Source organism: Emys orbicularis, chromosome 1 (genome assembly GCF_028017835.1).
Source record: "Emys orbicularis isolate rEmyOrb1 chromosome 1, rEmyOrb1.hap1, whole genome shotgun sequence".
Lineage (NCBI taxonomy): Eukaryota > Metazoa > Chordata > Testudines > Emydidae > Emys > Emys orbicularis.
The window spans coordinates 89,327,693-89,338,052 of NC_088683.1; positions in this window are offsets into that span (position 1 = coordinate 89,327,693).

Consider the following 10,360-nt stretch of genomic DNA (forward strand, 5'->3'; position numbering starts at 1 on the left):
TATGACATAATCATAATGTATTTTATGCAAGATAGGTCATGTGAGATATCATTGGAAAGGTTATGATTTACTGAATATGATTATCCTATTTGTATGCGTGTATCATTTTTGTATCTAAAGTTAGGAATATTGACTATTTGTATTACAAATGTGTTTATACCTGGGGAACGCCAACTAGGCAAAAGATGCTCAGTCTAGATGGCTGGCTGGGAAGGGCCAATTCAGGTTGATGAGCCATTAGGAGAAAACAATAGGCCTTAGAAGAAGCTTATCTCCCACGGGTGAGAATTTGCTACTCATATCCAATCTCTTTAGTATATTAAACTTAGTTTGCCTGTTTTGTTTGTTTGCTACGTAATCTGCTTTGATCTTGCTATTCCTTGTAATCACTTAAAATCTATCTTTTGTAGTTAATAAACTTATTTTTGCTTTGACTAAAACCAGTATGTGGGAGTCATAACTTGGGGCAGAAAGTTGTTGCATATCTTTCTTCACATTGAGGGAGGGGGCGAATTTCATGAGCTTACGCTGTACAGATCTCTGTGCAGCGCAAGACGGTATAATTTTGAGTTTACACTCCAAAGGGGAGTGTGCGCTTCAGTAGCTGGGCAGTTCCTTAGCTGTAGCATCCCCATACAGAGCTGATCACAGTGTCTGTATGTACTGCAGCTGGGTGTGTCCCTACCTCTATGTGTGCTGGAGCCTGGGAGAGGGCTTGGCAGGCTGGTCACAGCAGTATAGTGTAAAGGGAGCCCAGGTTGGTGGGGCTCAGTGGTACCCCAGTTCCAGGTGGCACCCCCAGGGGGAACCCGTCACACCCAGCCGTGGGGGCCCCCCAGCCAATACACCCAAACCCCATCCCCCCAGAGCCCAGCTGCAGGGCACTCCAGCCCAGAAAGCTGCACTCCCTCCCCCACAGAGCTCAGCCACGGGGCCCCCCGAGCACAGGGATCCAGAGGGAGAAACAGACTGATGCTCCTTCCCAGGCTTGCATGGAGTTTCCTGCATGCTGCCCTCTCCTGCCTTCAGGGCATGCTGGCAACTGCAGCTGCCAGGAACCCTCTAGCTCCCTCCCCCTCCCACCTGCAGCGTCTTCTATGTGTGAGCTGGGGTCTGCTGGGTCCAGTGGCCCCTAACTGCACTGCAGCCCATTTCTGTGGGGAAAGGAAAGTGCACACATAGTTATATCTCTATTTAACAGGGTGTGACACTTTACCATATTACAAAAAGAGCATAATTATAGCTATGGCTTATTGTTTCTAATGATTTTATTAAACTCAGTGAATTACACATTTAACAGACCAGACAGTCAAAAAAAATTGGACGGGGTGCACTTTTTTTCTGCAGGTGGATGTATTTTGAGTATCAAATAAATGGTAACCAAATATCTATTTGTTCTCCATTTTGCTGGGTATGTAACTGGTGCATTAATATTTCCATAATAAGCTCCTGTATTTTTTGAGCCATTCCCCTAGAACTGGACTATTTTTTTTCCAATGAGAAGCTATTAGTAGTGTAGTAGCTACAGCAGATGAGAGTTTAATTCTTCATTTCCTTTTGTGCAACTGTTTATTTAAAAAGCTGGTTTAGAAATAAGTCACCTTTTTAAAGTCCAATATCTCAGATATTTTTGGGGGCTAAAGGCAAGTCTTGTTGGATTTAGGCAGGAAGCTGACAATCTCTACTTTCCAATGCCACAAAACTTGTGTTTCTAGACTTTCGGGATCACAACGTATTAAAACAGTCACACTTTTAAATCTAGAAAAACGCAGTAAATCACCTAGAACAGACTCATGTCAATCATGGAGTTTGGGTTGGGGTTATTTTTTAGGGGAAAATTTCATGTCTGGGGAGAAGAAAATTTTTTTCTGGCAAGTTGAAAGAAAAAAATTGTCTGAAGCAGTTTTAGTGGATTAGTGGGGGAAAAACAAGTGAAGTGGGCAAAGATGTATGAGGTATGATAGTTTTGCAATTTATCATAGGGCTATCCCCTCCAAGTGTGTTTATATCTACAGCTCCCATCCTGCACACAGAGCTGTGTGCCTGGAGTGGACCACTGCACCCGTACAGGGCCCAAAATGAATAGGAGTACCTGTGGCACCTTAGAGCCTAACAAATTTATTTGAGCATAAGCTTTCGTGGGCTACAGCCCACTTCATCGGATGCATATAATGGAACATATAGTAAGAAGATTATATATACATACAGAGAACATGAAAAGGTGGAAGTTGCCAGACCAACTCTAAGAGGCTAATTAATTAAGATGAGCTATTAGCAGCAGCAGAATTTTTTTTTTGTAGTGATAATCAAGATGGCCCATTTCAGGCAGTTGACAAAAAGGTGTGAGGATACTTAACATGGGGAAATACATTCAATTTGTGTAATGACCCAGCCACTCCCAGTCTCTATTCAAGCCCAAATTAATGGTATCTAGTTTGCATATTAATTCAATGGGGCTCTGCACATTTCTCTTTGCAGGACTGAGACCTAAATCCATATCCATAAATAAATATAAACATTCTATAGCTATACAGATATTTACTTACTTCGTCTGGTACTTCTTAAGGACGAAGTCCATCAGAAATATGAAGCGTCAAAATAAATGTTTGTGAGTTACCCAAATGCAAAGAAGTGTCTTAGTGTGTGAAGCATGAAGAAAAAAAATCCCTTCGCTCAGCACAAAAATATCAGATTTTCTTTAAACTTGTAAAAAGTTTCTTTGGGCAGAGAACAAGGAGAGTGCTGGAAACTTCAAACCAAACCGAATTTCGGAAGGAAAGTGAAAAGTGACAAAATCAACCCCTCAGCTTTAAGGATAGCAACGGCCTCACTGTAACGCCGAGGGCGAGGGGAAATCATCAGTCACACAAAGCCATTCAGTGGGCTGAGCCTCTTCTGCTGAAAGGTGCCCCGCCGTCACCAACGGCCCCGCCGCCCCCCAGCACTCCCCCGTCACCGCCCGGGATCTCCCATCAGCAGCCCATCGCTCCTTCCCCAGCCCCATTACGGGCACTCCGCAAAGCCCCCGCACTCCCTGCCGTCCCCATTCCCCCACCGCATCACTCCCCCGATCTCCTCATCCCTTCCAGCGCCCTCACCGCCCACTGCCTCCGGACTCCCCGCAGCTGCCTTCCGCCGTACCCCGATCTCGGACCCGGATCCCCGTTACCTGTCGCTCGGGAAGGCCGGGCGCGGGATAGTCCGGCTCAAACAAACTTCTGCCCTGGGCGCGCGCCCCTGGCGGCGGTTACTGCTCCCCGCAGCCTCGAGCGCGCCACGTCAGGCGCGTGCCCGCCGCTCGCGCTCTCTGCTACGGCACTGGGCGCGTCTACGCCAGCGCGAGCCCCCAGCGGCTGGGGATGGGGGTGGAGTCTGTTGCTTTGTGCCGAGGTCCTGGGCGCTGGGGGGCGGTCTGAGGGGCGCGGCCGCCCGTCGGGGGCTGAGTGCTCCCCATTGCTGGGGATTGGGAGGCGGCTGCCGGGCTGCCAGCTGTTCTTTCAGTCCGGCCAACCAGCCCCTCGGAAGGAGGAAGTGGCCGCTGGTTCCGGGGCGCCTCTCCCCGGGCTGGCGGCGCCGTGCCTGCCCCTGCCGGGTCCGGCATCTGAACCTGTTGTTTTGAGCCGGCGACGGCCTCCCCGAGACCCTGCTCCGCGCGGGCTGCCGGCCAGGTAACCGCGCGCCCACAGCTGCCCTGGGGGACTGGGAGGGGCACGGGCGGGGTGGGCTGAGGGGACCTCGCGGGGGTGCAGCGGGCTCGGCCTCCCCCACTTGCTGCCGCTCTGGCTGCGAGTGTTTATGGGGCGGGGGTGTGAAGTGAGCCGACGAGCTTCATTTTTCCGTTGGCGCCTTAGCCTGGCGGTCAGTGACCCCGTGTGACACCCGCCGGGCGCCCAGGAACCTGTGAGGCGCGGGGCCCCCGTCGCGGGCCCGGCGGATGGGAGCGACCCCGGCCGGGGAAAGTTGTCCGGCCGTGTTCAGTTTCGTATTTCCACGACTTCCCTGTAGGAGGCGTCAGACCTTCTCCGTTGCCGGAGCCAAGGGGGCGAAGCTTCTGCCGAGGCCAAACGCCCCTGGAGTTGAATGAGGTAGGGGCACCTGGCACGTGTTGGGCGGGGCGTTGTCGAACTGTGCCTGGGAAGTCGCCTTTGTGCTTTTGGGGCTGGAGGGTGCTATTGATAGGCACTTTTGAAGCTGAAGTGGTCCTGCTGATCTGTTCTATGGAGATTACAGAGCGGTTGTTGTCGTCTTTGTAAATTATCTCACATGAATCGTTAGTGCGTGTCTGGATATGCATTTGAATTCTGTTTATATTTTGGAGACAGTTTTTCTTGCCTGGATATTTTTTGCAGTCTGAGTTTTATTTTAGTTGGAGCTGTACTTCATGGTGTATGTAATGAACCCTGGTGGTAGTAATCACTTGCAAGAAAATGCTGGTTGGGTTTTTATATTACTTCAGTGTATTTATTGTACATGAGAATAAATAGGAACTATTTTGTCTTTATTGGACAGTTGTGTGTTCTGTTTAGTACATGCCTGATTCCTTACCTAAAGGATGGCATAATATGGAGATCTAAGTATTTGAAAGGAGATCTATCTCTTTGGGGAGACTTAGAACATATATTACTCTTTACTTAAATTATTATTAAATTTAATTAATATTACTCTTTAATTTAAAATAAGTAGTTTAGGCCCAAACTTTGATTTAAGAGATTTCATGATTTATTTTAAACACACTTACGTAGTATTGAAAACCAAAGAGTGGTACGTTGTGTTAATTCAGGGGGAGCCTGTAGTAACAGAATTTGCCAGACTTGAGCAGACCAGTGATTCATTTACTTCAGTATTGCTGTCTCTGATAGTGTCCAGAACCAGATGTTTCAGAGGAAGGTTTAAGAAACTCCATATAATACTCCTAGGGGAATTCTGTGCCACTGTGCATGGGCAGTTTTCTTTGTTTCCCTGCAGAATAATAGATTCTGACTGGGAAGCAAAGGGAAGCCATGAGAGGAATCACATGTCCTTCCCCAGCAGCCGTCTCAAGCACAGGGCCGTCCTTAGACATACGCAACATAGGCAGCTGTGTAGGCCACCACTAAATTTGGGGCACCACCGCCGGGACAGGACAGCAAGCAGGTAAGAGCGGGGTCGGGTTGTAGAGCCAAATGCGCTGCGCGGCAGTGCATTCTGAGGAAGAGTACTGATTGCTGAGGTCTCTGGGAAGGGGCGGGGGAACTCACTTGTGTGTTACTTTCTCCCCACCGTCGTGAGATGAGAAGGGCTTGGTGGCTCCGGCAGTATCTTTTTGCTGCCCATCATAACGTGTCCCGTCCTCCCACACACACACATGGGGGGGGCTGGGTGTGGTGCAGGTTATAATAATATATGGAGCTATACCTATCTCATAGCACTGGAAGGGACCTTGAAAGTTCATTGAGTCCAGTCCCCTGCCTCACTTTCTCGGCAGCCAGCCTGAGCGCCTCTGCTCCAAGTGACCGCACAGGCTGATTGGAATGCACACAACTGGCTGGGCTGTGGAGCGTGTCTCTCGCCTGGTGGGCGTGGCAGCCTGGCAGTGATCCCTCCGGATCGGATGGAGACGCGCCGGGCAGGAAGAGCTGCTGTGGGTCCTGCGGCCCCAAGATGCCGCACTTCACCGTGGTCTGTGGTGCCCGGTGGTGTGACCTGACCTGAGGGTTTGCTGCTGCTGTTGCCACTCTGCACCCCAAAAGGTGGATTTTAGGGTCCCGTGGCTTTCCACCTATCGCCTTCTCTACTGCAGCTGTTGGACCAGCAGGCCGGGGGTGAGCCAAGCATGAAAGCAGTACTGTGTTGCCATTGATCAGCTTTGAGCATTTTTTTTTTTTCAACCTTATGTTTTGCGCAGGGTTCAGAATAGACCGGTTTTCCCTTTTTTGCCAGAGTCTTGGTGACATTTTAAATAACAATCGAACATGACTTTGATAAAGGTATTTAACAACTTTGTTTGCCAAAAATGCTTGCTAACAATCCTGAATCCAATTTCAATATTTAAAAAAAAATAAATCTTAACCAAAATCAGAAAAGTAAGTTGTTGACAATTATTTGTGACAAGTTTGGTTTGGGGGTGGGAGTGGGCCAGTTTTCATCAGCATAACAAAAAATGTTGACAGGCTTTCCTATAGTCCTGTTACTGCTAAATAGAGACCTCCAACAACTGTAATATGCGTATCTCCTTACTAGTGTGTAGAATGACCACATGTCATACTAAGATTTTCTTTTATTTCAGTGAGTCAGTATAATTTTTGCCAGTCCAGAGGTTGGGCAGCCAGTGTCTTAAGTTTTCACAACGTTTTGTCCAACTTTCATAAAGTAAATACATGGTTAACATGAGTTAAAAAGGCAAGGGACACTTCCTTGTGAAGAGTCTGTGCAGCAGATTATGCTAGAGCTGTGAAAATGTCAGTTTTTGATGGAACTTTAGATGCAGTGATTTATCATGTATTTCTGGCAGTGCCCAAAATGTGCTGCTATTGCTAATGTCTTTCCAAACAAAAATAAGGCACAATTTAAAGACTGGACAATTTTAAGGTCAGACGTATGAACAGGCAGAGCTTAGAGATATGGATGCAATACAGAAATATCTCAAATAATTTTTTTTTTCCTCAATAAGCTCTTGATGGAAAAGAGTGGCTCTTCAAGCAGTCGTTCTGCTAGCACAGTACTCTGATATCCAGTCAAGATTGCAAGTGATCAGAAGTTATCATCTGACAACTCAGTTATCTATGTAAAATGAACTGGTGAAGTTCAGTGTCATGTTTATCAGAAAGGATGAGTGACAAAACCTGGAGAGGGTCCTTCTGTAACAAGGGCACATTAGGTTGGAAAAAGAAATTAACTTGTCTCTGTCCATGCTGCACTAATTTCAGTGGATAGGACTTCTGTAACATTTCTGTCCTATCTTAAGCCAGATGAGATGATTCTGTGCTGACTTCATTTTGGTCACTTTGTGCTTTACCTCGGAATAAAATTAGGGTCCTATTTTCCTGCTGCTTGGAAACCCAGCTGCTTAAATTGGATAATGCCATTGGTCTATTTACACTATAAGGTTTATATAGAGTTGTAACTAACATTAAGACTGACGCCCACTACATATTTAAAACTAAAAAGTGACTTTGTAAAAATGACATGGGTTTCCAACTCTATTGTGTCTCAGTCAGGGTGGAGCGCCTTGTGAGGTGTCTCCACGCTAGCTCAAGGTCACAGACTCATGGCTATCCTATATTAGTTATTTTAAATAATATTTCTGATAATCTGACAATAATTTAAACAGTTATTTCTTTAAAAACCCTTATAAGTTATAATGTCATATTGAAAACAACTTTCCATATCACAAAAAAAAAACCGGAAAGATGAAAAAGAACTAGCTATACAAGCACAGAAGGGTTCTGTACTTAAGTTTATACGTCATGAAAACAACGAAGTTGATCAAGATCATCAAAGAAAATCAAAGAACTGCTGAAGAAAATTTTTATGCAGATGAAGCTCAAGAAACTCAACAAAACATGAAACAATCATTTGAAACAGATGCAGACACAAAACAAGAATTTAAACAGTTGAAACTGTACGAGCATGGGATATGGATGACATTGGTGCATGACTGCAATCTTTAAACAATGGATTACGCACCATTATACTTGAGAAAGGCCCCGTGAGAATAGAAGGTCTTGAATATACTAAAGACATTAGAGGTAGGAAATTCACAGAAAACAATTACTACAAAAGACTTTCTAACTGTGAAATTGTCAACAGACGGTGGCTTGTGTACTCTACATACAAGGATGCTCTATTTTGTTTCCCGTGCAAGATTTTCAACAGTTGCAATTTTAACATAGTGACCGTGGGTATTAATGATTGGCAAAATCTTAGTCGCACATTACACCTCTACCCCGATATAATGCGACCCGATATAACATGAATTCGGATATAACGCGGTAAAGCAGCGCTCCGGGGCGGGCGGGGCTGCGCACTCCGGTGGACCAAAGCAAGTTCGATATAACGCGGTTTCACCTATAACGCAGTAAGATTTTTTTGGCTCCCGAGGACAGCGTTATATCGGGGTAGAGGTGTACCGCAACATGAAAAGGCACAACACCACATTGAAAGTATACACAAATGGTCTGAGCTGAGTGTAAGATTAAAAAATCAGACAACTCTTGATGCCCCAAATCAAATATTGATGGAGTCAGAGAAGCAGCATTGGCGTTGTGTTCTTGAACATCTATTATCTATTGTTGAATATCTATCAACAACAGTCTTGCTTTTAGAGGAAGGTTTGATAAATTATACCAGCCCCAAAATGGCAATTTTTTGGGCCTTGTACAACTGCTGGGAAAATTTGACATAGTGATGAATGAACATCTCTGAAGAGTAACTGAAAATGAAATACATGACCACTGTTTGGTCAAGAATTCAAAATGAATTGATCATTCTAATGAGTGGTAAAGTGAGAGACAAAATTGTTTCATTGGTTTCTTTGGCAAAATATTTTGCTGTAATTCTAGATTGCACTCCGGACATAAGTCATCAGGAACAGATGTCGTTAGTAGTGAGATTTGTCGACATTAGTGATTCAGCACAGATTACAGTTAAGGAATCATTTATCACATTTTTAGAAGTAGAGGACACTACAGGTTTTGGACTTCTTCAAGCTCTCCTTGATGAACTAAAATGAATGGGATTGTCCATAATGAACATTAGAGGACAAGGCTACGATAATGGCGCCAATATGAGAGGATGCATTTCCGGCGTGCAAGCTAGATTGCTGGCAGAAAATCCACGAGCCTTTTTTGTTCCCTGTGCATGCCACCACCTTAATTTGATTTTGTGTGATATGGCTAAGTCTTCTGTAGAAGGTATTTCTTTTTTTGGTTTGCTGCAACGCATTTACGAGCTCTTTTCCACTTCCGTTCAACGATGGCAAATATTCAAAGCACATGTCGGTGTTACCGTTAAGCCTCTATCTGAGACATGCTGGGAAAGCAGAATAGAAAGTGTAAAAACTTTGAGATATCAATCTGAGGAAGTTTACGAAGCACTGGTTGCTATTTCGGAAGAAGCCAGAGATCCAAAAGCTAAAAGTGAAGCACAGTCATTGGCCTCTAAAATATTCAGCTTAAAGTTTCTAACATCTGTCAATCTGGTATGACATTCTTGTTAAAATCTCAAGTGTAAGCAAAATAACGCAGAGTCCAGTGATGCAACTTGATTCAACACTTACCTTACTAAACAACACACAAGACTTTTTAGTGAAATACAGAGAAAATGGATTCAGAGAAGCACAGGTTACAGCAAGAGAGTTTGCAGAGGCACTCGGTGTAGAATCAAAATTTCCATGTCTGAATGTGATGAGTTTCAAGGAAAAAATGGCAAGCGGAATATGAAGGAGCAGATGAGCCCATTAGAAGATCCAGAAAAGAAATTTGAGGTTGAATTTTTTAATGTTGTGATGGATAAAGCAATATCTGCCGTTGATGAAAGGTTTAATACCTTACAAGCACACCATGAACAGTTTGGATTTTTGTATGACATAACTAAATTCAATGAAATAGGAAAACAAGAGCAGCTAATGACAAAGTGCAAGAACCTAGAGAGCCTCCTGAAGCATGGTGATAGTTTTGATTTAAATGGACTTGAACTGTACGAAGAATTGAGTACATTATCAGTGTTGCCACATGCAAAGTCGGTGATGGACATTGTACCGTTTATTCATACCAGCAAACTTGTTGACATATATCCTAATGTGTACATTGCCACTCGTATTCTACTGAAAATTCCTGTAACAGTAGCATCAGGAGAACGGAGTTTCTCAAAACTAAAGCTCATTAAAAACTATCTCCGCTCTACAATGAGTCAGGAACGCTTGACTGGTCTTGCTATTCTTGCAATCGAACAAGACATCACTTTGTCTTTGTCATACGATGACGTTATTACTCTTTTTGCAGCCAAAAAAGCCAGAAAGATTGCTTGTAATTAAAAACAAATCCTTGTTTCAATACCGCTTCATAGAAATTTCCAATAAAATGTTGACAAATTAAAAAAAAATATATTATTTGGATCATTCTGTCAATAAATCAAAATTTTTTCTATAGCACTACTTCTTTAGTGCAAGTATGGTCCATCAGCAGTATAGTGTATTTAATTTGTTTAAACTGGTTTTAATAAAGGGCATGTGGCAAGTTTTCCAATACTGTAAGCTTATGTTTGTATTGCTAAGAGCAAGTCGGGCATAGGGGCACCAGTTTAATAATACTCAGTAGGGTACCATAAATCCTAAGGATGGCCCTGCTCAAGCAGGCACGTCAGAAACAGCCGGGAGAGACAT